This window comes from Somniosus microcephalus, chromosome 11 (assembly GCF_052327205.1).
Source record: "Somniosus microcephalus isolate GS21.2 chromosome 11, FLI_Smic_1.0, whole genome shotgun sequence".
NCBI lineage: Eukaryota > Metazoa > Chordata > Chondrichthyes > Squaliformes > Somniosidae > Somniosus > Somniosus microcephalus.
In genome coordinates this window covers 76633008-76647317 of record NC_140997.1, presented here as the reverse complement: position 1 = coordinate 76647317, position 14310 = coordinate 76633008, and the positions used below count along the sequence as shown (strand labels likewise).

At 51.3% G+C, this 14310-nt stretch overlaps 1 protein-coding gene across 11 annotated transcripts in view; it reads left to right on the top strand.

Moving 5' to 3' along the window:
• rbfox1 (RNA binding fox-1 homolog 1) overlaps nt 1-14310 on the top strand; it is a 1299090-nt gene that overhangs the window by 963737 nt on the left and 321043 nt on the right. The window lies entirely within an intron of this gene.

The window sequence follows — 14310 nt, the reverse complement described above, 5'->3', positions numbered from 1 at the left end:
TCCACTCTGGTAATATGCACAGTCGGTGGTGAGTGTCCACAGTAGTAATATGCGCTGTCAGTGGCTGAGGGTCCACACTGGTAATATGCACTCGATGGGCGAGGTTACACACTGGTAACATGCACATTCGTTGGGTGTGGGTCCACACTTGTAAAATGCACAGTCGTTGGGTGAGAGTCCACTCTGGTAATATGCACATTCGGTGGGTGAGTGTCCACAGTGGTAATATGCACTGCTGGTTGGTGTGGGTCCACACTGGTAATATGAACAGTCGATGCGTGAGGCTCCACACTGGTAATATGCACAGCCAGTGAGTGAGGTTCCAGATAGGTAATATCCACAGTCGGTGGGTGTGTGTCCACACTGGTAATATGCACAGTCGATGGGTGAGGGTCCACACTGGTAATATGCATAGTCGGTGGTTGAGGTCCACACTGGTAATATGCACAGTCGGTGGGTGAGGTTCCACACTCGTAAGACGCACAGTCAGTGGGTGAGGGTCCACACTGGTAATATGCACAGTCGGTGGGTGAGGTCCGACACTGGCACTATGCACAGTTGGTGTGTGAGGGCCCACACTGGTAATATGCACAGTCGATGTGTGAGGATCCACTCTGGTAACATGCACAATCAGTGGGTGAGGGACTGCACCTGTAATATGCACATTCGCTGTGTGCGGCTCCACACTGGTAATATGTGCAGTCGGAGTGTGAGGGTCCACACTGGTAATATGCATAGTCAATGCTGAGGGTCCACATTGGTTAGCTGACAGTCTATGGGCGAGGTTCCACACTGGTAATATGCACAGTCAGTGGGAGAGGGTCTACACTGGTAATATGCACAATCGATGGGTGAGATTCCACACTGGTAATATACATAGTCGGTGGGTGAGGGTCCAAACTGGTAACCTGCACAGTCGGTGGGTGAGGGTCCACTCTAGTAATATGCACCGTTGGTGGGTGAGTGTCCACTCTGGTAATATGCACAGTTGAGGGTGAGGTCCACACTGATAATATGCCCAGTCGGTGGGTGGGGGTTCACTCTGGTAATATGCACAGTCGAAGGGAGAGTGTCCACATTGGTAATATGCACATTCCGTGGGTGAGGGTCCACACTGGTAATATGCAGAGTCGGTGGGAGTGGGTCCACACTGCTGATATGCACAGTCGGTGGGTGAGAGTCCACGCTGGTAATATGCACAGTCGGTGGGATAGGGACCACTCTGGTAATATGCACAGTCGATGGGTGAGTGTCCACACAGGTAATATGCACAGTCGATGGTGAGGTCCACATTAGTAAGAAGCACAGTCAGAGGGTGCGGTTCCACGCTGGTAATATGCACAGTCGGTGGGTGAGAGTCCGCTCTGGTAACATGCACATTCGGTGGGTGAGTATCCATAGTGGTATCTGCATTGTCTTTGCTGAGGGTCCACACTGGTAATAGGCATAGTCAGTGCATTAGGCTCCACACTTGTAATATGCACAGTCGGTGGGTGAATGTCCAATCAGGTAATGTACACAGTCGGTGGGTGAGGGTCCACACTGGTAATATGCACAGTCAGTGGGTGAGGGTCCACACTGGTCAGATGCACAGTCGGTGAGTGATGGTCCACACTGGTAATATGCACAGTCGGTGGGTGATGTCCACACTGGTAATATGCACACTCGATGGGCGAGGTTTCACACTGGTAATATGCACAGTTGGTGTTTGAGGGTCCACACCAGTTATATGCATAGTCGATGGGTGAGTGTCCACACTGGTCATATGCATAGTCGGTGGGTGAGGGTCCACACTGGTAATATGCATAGTCGGTGGGTGAGGATCCACACTGGTAACATGCACAGTCGGTGAGAGTGTGTCCACACTGGTAATATGCACAGTCTGTGGGTGAGGGTCCACTCTGGTAATATGTACAGTCGATGGGTGAGGTTACACTCTGGTAATATGCACAGTCGATGGGTGAGGGTCCACACTGGAAAAATTCACAGTCGTTGGGTGAGGGTCCACTCTGGTAAGATGCACAGTTGGTGTGTGAGGGTCCAATCTGGTAATAGGCACAGTCGTTGGGTGAGGGTCTACACCTGAAATATGCACAGTCAGTGGGTGAGCCTCCACACTGTTAATATGTACAGTCGGTGGGTGAGGGTCCACACTGGTAATATGCACAGTGGATGGGTGAGGGTCTGCACTGGTAATATTCACAGCCGGCGGTTGAGGGTCCACACTGGTAATATGCACATTTGATGGGTGAGGGTCCACACTGGTAATATGCACAGTCGGTGGGTTAGTGTCCACACTGATATTATACACAGTTGATGGGTGAGGGTCCACACTGGTAATATGCACAGTCGGTGGGTGATGTCCACACTGGTAAAATGCACAGTCAGTGGATGAGGGTCCACACTGGTCAGATGCACAGTCGGTGAGTGATTGTCCACACTGGTAAAATGCACAGTCGGTGGGTGAGGGTCCACACTGGTAATATGCACATTCAGTGGGTGAGAGTCCACGCTGCTAATATGCACAATCGGTGGGTGAGGGTCCGCTCTAATAATATGCACATTCGGTGGGTGAGTGTCCACAGTGGTATCTGCATGTCTTTGCTGAGGGTCCACACTGGTAATATGCAGAGTCAGTGGGTGAGGGTCCACACTGGAAACATTCACAATCGGTGGGTGAGTGTCCCCTCTGGTAATATGCACTGCTGGTGGGTGAGGGTCCACTCTGGTAATATGCACTTTTGATGGGTGAGGTCCACACTGCTAATATGCACAGTCGGTGGGTGATGTCCACACTGGTTATATGCACAGTCGGTGGGTGAGGGGCCACTCTGGTAATATGCACAATTGATGGATGAGTGTCCACACTGGTAATATGCACATTCGGTGGGTGATGATCCACTCTGGTAATATGCACAGTCGATGGGTGAATGTCCACACTGGTAATATGCACAGTCGATGGGTGAGTGTCCACACTGGTAATATGCACAGTTGGTGTATGAGGGTCCACTCTGATAATATGCACAGTCGATGGGTGAATGTCCACACTGGTAATATGCACAGTCGATGGGTGAGTGTCCACACTGGTAATATGCACAGTTGGTGTGTGAGGGTCCACTCTGGTAATATGCACAGTCGATGGGTGTGGGTCCACTCTGGTAATATGCACAGTCGGTGGTGAGTGTCCACAGTAGTAATATGCGCTGTCAGTGGCTGAGGGTCCACACTGGTAATATGCACTCGATGGGCGAGGTTACACACTGGTAACATGCACATTCGTTGGGTGTGGGTCCACACTTGTAAAATGCACAGTCGTTGGGTGAGAGTCCACTCTGGTAATATGCACATTCGGTGGGTGAGTGTCCACAGTGGTAATATGCACTGCTGGTTGGTGTGGGTCCACACTGGTAATATGAACAGTCGATGCGTGAGGCTCCACACTGGTAATATGCACAGCCAGTGAGTGAGGTTCCAGATAGGTAATATCCACAGTCGGTGGGTGTGTGTCCACACTGGTAATATGCACAGTCGATGGGTGAGGGTCCACACTGGTAATATGCACAGTCGGTGGGTGAGGTTCCACACTCGTAAGACGCACAGTCAGTGGGTGAGGGTCCACACTGGTAATATGCACAGTCGGTGGGTGAGGTCCGACACTGGCACTATGCACAGTTGGTGTGTGAGGGCCCACACTGGTAATATGCACAGTCGATGTGTGAGGATCCACTCTGGTAACATGCACAATCAGTGGGTGAGGGACTGCACCTGTAATATGCACATTCGCTGTGTGCGGCTCCACACTGGTAATATGTGCAGTCGGAGTGTGAGGGTCCACACTGGTAATATGCATAGTCAATGCTGAGGGTCCACATTGGTTAGCTGACAGTCTATGGGCGAGGTTCCACACTGGTAATATGCACAGTCAGTGGGAGAGGGTCTACACTGGTAATATGCACAATCGATGGGTGAGATTCCACACTGGTAATATACATAGTCGGTGGGTGAGGGTCCAAACTGGTAACCTGCACAGTCGGTGGGTGAGGGTCCACTCTAGTAATATGCACCGTTGGTGGGTGTGTGTCCACTCTGGTAATATGCACAGTTGAGGGTGAGGTCCACACTGATAATATGCCCAGTCGGTGGGTGGGGGTTCACTCTGGTAATATGCACAGTCGAAGGGAGAGTGTCCACATTGGTAATATGCACATTCCGTGGGTGAGGGTCCACACTGGTAATATGCAGAGTCGGTGGGAGTGGGTCCACACTGCTGATATGCACAGTCGGTGGGTGAGAGTCCACGCTGGTAATATGCACAGTCGGTGGGATAGGGACCACTCTGGTAATATGCACAGTCGATGGGTGAGTGTCCACACAGGTAATATGCACAGTCGATGGTGAGGTCCACATTAGTAAGAAGCACAGTCAGAGGGTGCGGTTCCACGCTGGTAATATGCACAGTCGGTGGGTGAGAGTCCGCTCTGGTAACATGCACATTCGGTGGGTGAGTATCCATAGTGGTATCTGCATTGTCTTTGCTGAGGGTCCACACTGGTAATAGGCATAGTCAGTGCATTAGGCTCCACACTTGTAATATGCACAGTCGGTGGGTGAATGTCCAATCAGGTAATGTACACAGTCGGTGGGTGAGGGTCCACACTGGTAATATGCACAGTCAGTGGGTGAGGGTCCACACTGGTCAGGTGCACAGTCGGTGAGTGATGGTCCACACTGGTAATATGCACAGTCGGTGGGTGATGTCCACACTGGTAATATGCACACTCGATGGGCGAGGTTTCACACTGGTAATATGCACATTCGGTGGGTGAGGTCTACACTGGTAATATGCACAGTCGTTGGGTGAGGGACCACACTGGTAATATGCACAGTTGGTGTTTGAGGGTCCACACCAGTTATATGCATAGTCGATGGGTGAGTGTCCACACTGGTCATATGCATAGTCGATGGGTGAGGGTCCACACTGGTAATATGCATAGTCGGTGGGTGAGGATCCACACTGGTAACATGCACAGTCGGTGAGAGTGTGTCCACACTGGTAATATGCACAGTCTGTGGGTGAGGGTCCACTCTGGTAATATGTACAGTCGATGGGTGAGGTTACACTCTGGTAATATGCACAGTCGATGGGTGAGGGTCCACACTGGAAAAATTCACAGTCGGTGGGTGAGGGTCCACTCTGGTAAGATGCACAGTCGTTGGGTGAGGGTCTACACCTGAAATATGCACAGTCAGTGGGTGAGCCTCCACACTGTTAATATGTACAGTCGGTGGGTGAGGGTCCACACTGGTAATATGCACAGTGGATGGGTGAGGGTCTGCACTGGTAATATGCACAGTCGGTGGGTTAGTGTCCACACTGATATTATACACAGTTGATGGGTGAGGGTCCACACTGGTAATATGCACAGTCGGTGGGTGATGTCCACACTGGTAAAATGCACAGTCAGTGGATGAGGGTCCACACTGGTCAGATGCACAGTCGGTGAGTGATTGTCCACACTGGTAATATGCACAGTCGGTGGGTGAGGGTCCACACTGGTAATATGCACAGTGGATGGGTGAGGGTCTACACTGGTAATATTCACAGCCGGCGGGTGAGGGTCCACACTGGTAATATGCACATTTGATGGGTGAGGGTCCACACTGGTAATATGCAGAGGCGATGGGTGAGTGTTCGCACTGGTATTATGCACAGTCAGAGAGTGAGGGTCCACACTGGTAATATGCACAGTTGGTGGGTGAGGGTCCACACTGGTAAAATGCACAGTCAGTGGGTGAGTGTCCACACTGGTAACATGCACAGTCGGTGGGTGAGGGTCCACACTGACATTATGCACAGTCGATGGGTGAGGGTCCACACTGGTAATATTCACAGCCGGCGGGTGAGTGTCCACACTGGTAATATGCACATTTGATGGGTGAGTGTCCACACTGGTAATATGCAGAGGCGATGGGTGAGGGTCCACACTGGTTATATGAACAGTCAGTGGGTGAGGGTCTACACTGGTAATATGTACAGCCAGTGGGTGAGGGTCCACACTGATAATATGCGCAGTCGGTGGGTGAGAGCCCACGCCTGTAATATGCACAGTCAGTGGGTGAGGGTCTACACTGGTAATATTCACAGCCGGCGGGTGAGGGTCCACACTGTTAATATGCACATTTGATGGTTGAGGGTCCAAACTGGTAATATGCAGAGTCGATGGATGAGGGTCTACACTGGTAATATGCACAGTCAGTGGGTGAGTGCGCACACTGGTAATATGGACAGTCGGTGGGTGAGCGTCCACACAGGTAATATGCAGAGGCGATGGGTGAGAGTCCACACAGGTAATATGCACAATCGGTGGGTGAGGGTCCACACTGGTAAAATGCACAGTCGGTGGGTGAGGGTCCACACTGGTAACATGCACAGTCGGTGGGTGAGTGTCCACACTGATATTATACACAGTCGATGGGTGAGGGTCCACACTGGTAATATTCACAGCCAGCGGGTGAGGGTCCACACTGGTAATATGCACTTTTGATGGGTGAGGCCCACACTGGTAATATGCACAGTCGGTGGGTGATGTCCTCACTGGTAATATGCACAGTCGGTGGGTGAGCATCCACTCTGGTTATGTGCACAGTCGGTGGGTGAGGGGCCACTCTGGTAATATGCACATTTGATGGATGAGTGTCCCCACTGGTAATATGCACATTCGGTGGGTGATGATCCACTCTGGTAATATGCACAGTTGATGGATGAATGTCCACACTGGTAATATGCACAGTCGATGGGTGAGTGTCCACACCGGTAATATGCAGAGTTGGTGTGTGAGGGTCCACTCTGGTAATATGCACAGTCGATAGGTGTGGGTCCACTCTGGTAATATGCACAGTCAGTGGTGAGTGTCCACAGTAGTAATATGCGCTGTCAGTGGCTGAGGGTCCACACTGGTAATATGCACTCGATGGGCGAGTTTACACACTGGTATCATGCACATTCGTAGGGTGTGGGTCCACACTTGTAATATGCACAGTCGTTGGATGAGAGTCCACTATGGTAATATGCACATTCGGTGGGTGTGTGTCCACAGTGGTAATATGCACTGCTGGTTGATGTGGGTCCACACTGGTAATATGAACAGTCAATGCGTGAGGCTCCACACTGGTAATATGCACAGCCAGTGAGTGAGTTTCCACATAGGTAATATCCACAGTCAGTGGGTGTGTGTTCACACTGGTAATATGCACAGTCGGTGGGTGAGGGTCCGCTCTGCTAATATGCACATTCGGTGGGTGAGTGTCCACATTGGTAATCTGCACAGTCACTGGGTGAGGGTGCACTCTGGTAACATGCACAATCGGTGGGTGAGGGACTGCACCTGTAATATGCACATTCGCTGTGTAAGGCTCCACACTGGTAAAATGTGCAGTCGGTGGGTGAGGGTCCACACTGGTAATATGCATAGTCAATGCTGAGGGTCCACATTGGTTAGCTGACAGTCTATGGGCGATGTTCCACACTGGTAATATGCACAGTCAGTGGGAGAGGGTCTACACTGGCAATATGCACATTCAGTGATTGAGGCTCAACACTGGTAATATGCACAATTGATGGGTGAGGTTCCACACTGGTAATATGCACAGTCGGTGGGTGAGGGTCCAAACTGGTAACATACACAGTCGGTGGGTGAGGGTCCACTCTGGTAATATGCACCGTTGGTGGGTGAGTGTCCACTCTGGTAGTATGCACAGTTGAGGGTGAGGTCCACACTGATAATATGCCCTGTCGGTGGGTGAAGGTCTACTCTGGTAATATGCACAGTCGAAGGGAGAGTGTCCACATTGGTAATATGCAGAGTCGGTGGGTGTGGGTCCACACGGCTGATATGCACAGTCTGTTGGTGAGAGTCCATGCTGGTAATATGCACAGTCGGTGGGATAGGGACCACTCTGTTAATATGCACAGTCGATGGGTGAGTGTCCACACAGGTAATATGCACAGTCGATGGTGAGGTCCACATTAGTAAGAAGCACAGTCAGAGGGTGCGGTTCCACGCTGGTAATATGCACAGTCGGTGGGTGAGAGTCCGCTCTGGTAATATGCACATTCGGTGGGTGAGTATCCACAGTGGTATCTGCATTGTCTTTGCTGAGGGTCCACACTGGTAATAGGCATAGTCAGTGCATTAGGCTCCACACTTGTAATATGCACAGTCAGTGGGTGAATGTCCAATCAGGTTATGTACACAGTCAGTGGGTGAGGGTCCACACTGGTAATATGCACAGTCAGTGGGTGAGGGTCCACACTGGTCAGATGCACAGTCGGTGAGTGATGGTCCACACTGGTAAAATGCACAGTCGGTGGGTGAGGGTCCACACTGGTAACATGCACAGTCGGTGGGTGAGTGTCCACACTGATATTATACACAGTCGATGGGTGAGGGTCCACACTGGTAATATTCACAGCCGGCGGGTGAGGGTCCACACTGGTAATATGCGCTGTTGATGGGTGAGGTCCACACTGGTAATATGCACAGTCGGTGGGTGATGTCCACACTGGTAATATGCACAGTCGGTGGGTGAGCTTCCACTCTGGTTATATGCACAGTTGGTGGGTGAGGGGCCAATCTGGTAATATGCACAATTGATGGATGAGTGTCCACACTGGTAATATGCACATTCGGTGGGTGATGATCCACTCTGGTAATATGCACAGTCGATGGGAGAATGTCCACACTGGTAATATACACAGTTGATGGGTGAGTGTCCACACCGGTAATATGCACAGTTGGTGTGTGAGGGTCCACTCTGGTAATATGCACAGTTGATGGGTGTGGGTCCACTCTGGTAATATGCACAGTCGGTGGTGAGTGTCCACAATAGTAATATGCGCTGTCGGTGGCTGAGTGTCCACACTGGTAATATGCACTCGATGGGCGAGGTTATACACTGGTAACATGCACATTCGTTGGGTATGGGTCCACACTTGTAATATGCAGAGTCGTTGGGTGAGAGTCCACTCTGGTAATGTGCACATTCGGTGGGTGAGTGTCCACAGTGGTAATATGCACTGCTGGTTGGTGTGGGTCCACACTGGTAATATGAACAGTCGATGCGTGAGGCTCCACACTGGTAATATGCAGAGCCAGTGAGTGAGGTTCCTCATAGGTAATATCCACAGTCAGTGGGTGTGTTTCACACTGGTAATATGCACAGTCGGTGGGTGAGGGTCCGCTCTGGTAATATGCACATTCGGTGGGTGAGTGTCCACACTGGTATAGGCATTGTCTTTGGTGAGACCCCACACTGGTAATATGCACAGTCAGTCGGTGAGGCGCCAGACAGGTAATCTGCACAGTCGGTGGGTGAGGGTCCACATTGGTAATATGCACAGTCGGTGAGTGAGGGTCCACACTGGTAATATGTACAGTCAATGGGTGAGGGACCACTCTGGTAATATGCAGAGTTGGTGGGTGAGAGTCCACTCTGGTAATGTGCACATTCGGTGGGTGAGTGTCCACAGTGGTAATATGCACTGCTGGTTGGTGTGGGTCCACACTGGTAATATGAACAGTCGATGCGTGAGGCTCTACACTAGTAATATGCACAGCCAGTGAGTGAGGTTCCTCATAGGTAATATCCACAGTCAGTGGGTGTGTGTCCACACTGGTAATATGCACAGTCGGTGGGTGAGGGTCCGCTCTGGTAATATGCACATTCGGTGGGTGAGTGTCCACATTGGTAATCTGCACAGTCACTGGGTGAGGGTGCACACTGGAAATATTCACAGTCACTGGGTGAGGGTCCACACTGGTAATATGCACAGTTGATGGGTGAGGGTCCACTCTGGTAACATGCACAATCGGTGGGTGAGGGACTGCACCTGTAATATGCACATTCGCTGTGTGAGGCTCCACACTGGTAATATGTGCAGTCGGTGGGTGAGGGTCCACACTGGTAATATGCATAGTCAATGCTGAGGGTCCACATTGGTTAGCTGACAGTCTATGGCCGAGGTTCCACACTGGTAATATGCACATTCAGTGGGAGAGGTTCTAAACTGGCAATATGCACATTCAGTGGTTGAGGCTCAACACTGGTAATATGCACAATCGATGGGTGAGGTTCCACACTGGTAATATGCAGTCGGTGGGTGAGGGTCCAAACTGGTAACATGCACAGTCGGTGGGTGAGGGTCCACTCTGGTAATATGCACCGTTGGTGGGTGAGTGTTCACACTGATAATATCACAGAATCACAGAATCACAGAAACCCCACAGTGCAGATAGAGGCCATTTCGGCCCATCGAGCCTGCACCGACACATATAGCACCCGATCCCCGTAAACCCTATACCAACACATATCCCACCCTATCCCCGTAACCCCACGTATTTAATCACCCTAACACTAAGGGTCAATTTATCATGGCCAATCAACCTAACCCGCACATCTTTGGACTGTGGGAGGAAACCGGAGCACCCGGAGGAAACCCACGCAAACACGGGGAGAATGTGCAAACTCCACACAGACAGTCACCCGAGGCCGGATTCGAACCCGGGTCCCTGGCGCTGTGAGGCAACAGTGCTAACCACTATGCCACCGTGCTGCCCAGTCGGTGGGTGAGGGTCCACTCTGGTAATATGCACAGTCGAAGGGAGAGTGTCCACATTGGTAATATGCACAGTCGGTTGGTGAGGGTCCACACTGGTAATATGCAGAGTCAGTGGGTGTGGGTCCACACTGCTGATATGCACAGTCGGTGGGTGAGAGTCCACGCTGGTAATATGCACAGTCGGTGGGATAGGGACCACTCTGGTAATATGCACAGTCGATGGGTGAGTGTCCACACAGGTAATATGCACAGTCGATGGTGAGGTCCACATTAGTAAGAAGCACAGTCAGAGGGTGCGGTTCCACGCTGGTAATATGCACAGTCGGTGGGTGAGAGTCCGCTCTGGTAATATGCACATTCGGTGGGTGAGTATCCACAGTGGTATCTGCATTGTCTTTGCTGAGGGTCCACACTGGTAATAGGCATAGTCAGTGCATTAGGCTCCACACTTGTAATATGCACAGTCGGTGGGTGAATGTCAAATCAGGTAATGTACACAGTCGGTGGGTAAGGGTCCACACTGGTAATATGCACAGTCAGTGGGTGAGGGTCCACACTGGTCAGATGCACAGTCGGTGAGTGATGGTCCACACTGGTAATATGCACAGTCGGTGGGTGATGTCCACACTGGTAATATGCACACTCGATGGGCGAGGTTCCACACTGGTAATATGCACAGTCGGTGGGTGAGGTCTACACTGGTAATATGCACAGTCGATGGGTGAGGGACCACACTGGTAATATGCACAGTCGGTGGGTGAGGGTCCACACTGGTAATATGCACAGTCGGTGGGAGTGTGTCCACACTGGTAATATGCACAGTCTGTGGGTGAGGGTCCACTCTGGTAATATGCACAGTCGATGGGTGAGGGTCCAAACTGGAAACATTCACAGTCGGTGGGTGAGGGTCCACTCTGGTAAGATGCACAGTTGGTGTGTGAGGGTCCACTCTGGTAATAGGCACGGTCGTTGGGTGAGGGTCTACACCTGAAATATGCACAGTCAGTGGGTGAGCCTTCACACTGTTAATATGAACAGTTGATGGGTGAGGGCCAAACTGGTAATATGCAGAGTCGGTGGGTGTGGGTCCAATCTGGTAATATGTACAGTCGGTGGGTGAGGGTCCACACTGGTAATATGCACAGTGGATGGGTGAGGGTCTACACTGGTAATATTCACAGCTGGTGGGTGAGTGTCCGCACTGGTATTATGCACAGTCAGAGGGTGAGGGTCCACACTGGTAATATGCACTTTTGGTGGGTGAGTGTCCACACTGGTAAAATGCACAGTCATTGGGTGAGTGTCCACACTGGTAACATGCACAGTCGGTGGGTGAGGGTCCACACTGATATTATGCACATTCGATGGGTGAGGGTCCACACTGGTAATATTCACAGCTGGCGGGTGAGGATCCACACTGGTAATATGCACATTTGATGGCTGAGGGTCCAGACTGGTAATATGCAGAGGCTATGGGTGAGGGTCCACTCTGGTGGTATGAACAGCCAGTGGGTGAGGGTCTACACTGGAAATATGCACAGCCAGTGGGTGAGGGTCCACACTGATAATATGCGCAGTCGGTGGATGAGAGCCCACTCTTGTAATATGCACAGTCGGTGGGTGAGGGTCCGCTGTGGTAATATGCACATTCGGTGGGTGAGTGTCCACACTGGTATAGGCATTGTCTTTGGTGAGACCCCACACTGGTAATATGCACAGTCAGTCGGTGAGGCGCCACACAGGCAATCTGCACAGTTGGTGGGTGAGGGTCCACATTGGTAATATGCACAGTCGGTGAGTGAGGGTCCACACTGGTAATATGTACAGTCAATGGGTGAGGGACCACTCTGGTAATATGCAGAGTTGGTGGGTGAGAGTCCACTCTGGTAATATGCACAGTCGGTGGGTGAGGGTCCACACTGGAAACATGCACAGTCGGTGGGTGCGGGTCCAATCAGGTAATTTGCACCGTTGGTGGGTGAGGGTCCACTCTGGTAAAATGCACAGTTGATGGGTGAGGTCCACACTGGTAATATGCCCAGTCGTTGGGTGAGGGTCCGCTCTGGTAATATGCACATTCGGTGGGTGAGTGTCCACATTGGTATAGGCATTGTCTTTGGTGAGAGTCCACACTGGTAATCTGCACAGTCGGTGGGTGAGGGTCCACATTGGCAACATGCACAGTCGGTGAGTGAGGGTCCACACTGGTAATATGCACAGTCGGTGGGTGATGGTCCACTCTGGTAATATGCACAGTGGGTGGGTGAGGGTCCACTCTGGTAAAATGCACAGTCGGTGGGTGTGGGTCCACTCTGGTAATATGCACATTCGGTGGGTGAGGGGCCGCACTGGAAATATGCATAGTCGGTGGGTGAGGGTCCACACTGGTAATATTTACAGTCGGTGGGTGAGTGACAAACTGGTAATATGCACAGTCGGTGGGTGATGGTCCACTCTGGTAAAATGCACAGTCGGTGGGTGAGTGTCCACATTGGTATAGGCATTGTCTTTGGTGAGAGTCCACACTGGTAATATGCACAGTCAGTGGGTGAGGCTCCACACTGGTATTATGCACAGTCAGAGGGTGAGGGTCCACACTGGTAACATGCACAGTCGGTGGGTGAGGATCCACACTGATATTATGCACAGTCGATGGGTGAGGGTCCACACTGGTAATATTCACAGCTGGCAGGTGAGGGTCCACACTGGTAATATGCACATTTGATGGGTGAGGGTCCACACTGGTAATATGCAGAGGCGATGAGTGAGGGTCTACAATGGTAATAAGCGCAGTCAGTGGGTGAGTGTCCACACTGGTAATATGGACAGTCGGTGTGTGAGCGTCCACACAGGTAATATGCACATTCGATGGGTGAGGGTCCACTCTGGTAGTATGAACATTCAGTGGGGGAGGGTCTACACTGGTAATATGCACAGCCAGTGGGTGAGGGCCCACACTGATAATATGTGCAGTCGGTGGGTGAGAGCCCACTCTTGTAATATGCGCAGTCGGCGGGTGAGGGTCTGCTCTGGTAATATGCACATTCGGTGGGTGAGTGTCCACATTGATATAGGCAATGTCTTTGGTGAGAGTCCACACTGGTAATATGCACATTCAGTGGGCGAGGCTCCACAATGGTAATCTGCACAGTTGGTGGGTGAGGGCCCACATTGGCAATATGCACAGTCCATGAGTGAGGGTCCCCACTGGTAATATGCACAGTCGGTGGGTGATGGTCCACTCTGGTAATATGCACAGTGGGTGGGTGAGCGTGCACTCTGGTAAAATGCACAGTCGGTGGGTGAGTGTCCACTCTGGTAATATTCACAGTTGGTGGGTAAGAGTCCACTCTGGTAAAATGCACAGTCGGTGGGTGAGATTCGACACTGGAAACATGCACATTCGGTGGGTGCGGGTCCACTCTGGTAATATGCACCGTTGGTGGGTGAGCGTCCACTCTGGAAATATGCACAGTTGATAGGTGAGGTCCACACTGCTAATATGCCCAGTCGGTCGGTGTGGGTCCACTCTGGAAATATGCACAGTCGGTAGGTGAGTGACCTCTCTGGTAATATGCACAGTCAATGGATGAGTGTCCACACTTTTAATATGCACTGTCGGTGGGTGAGAGTCCACTCTGGTAATATGCACAGTCGATGGGTGATTGTCGACACTGGTAATCTGCACAGTC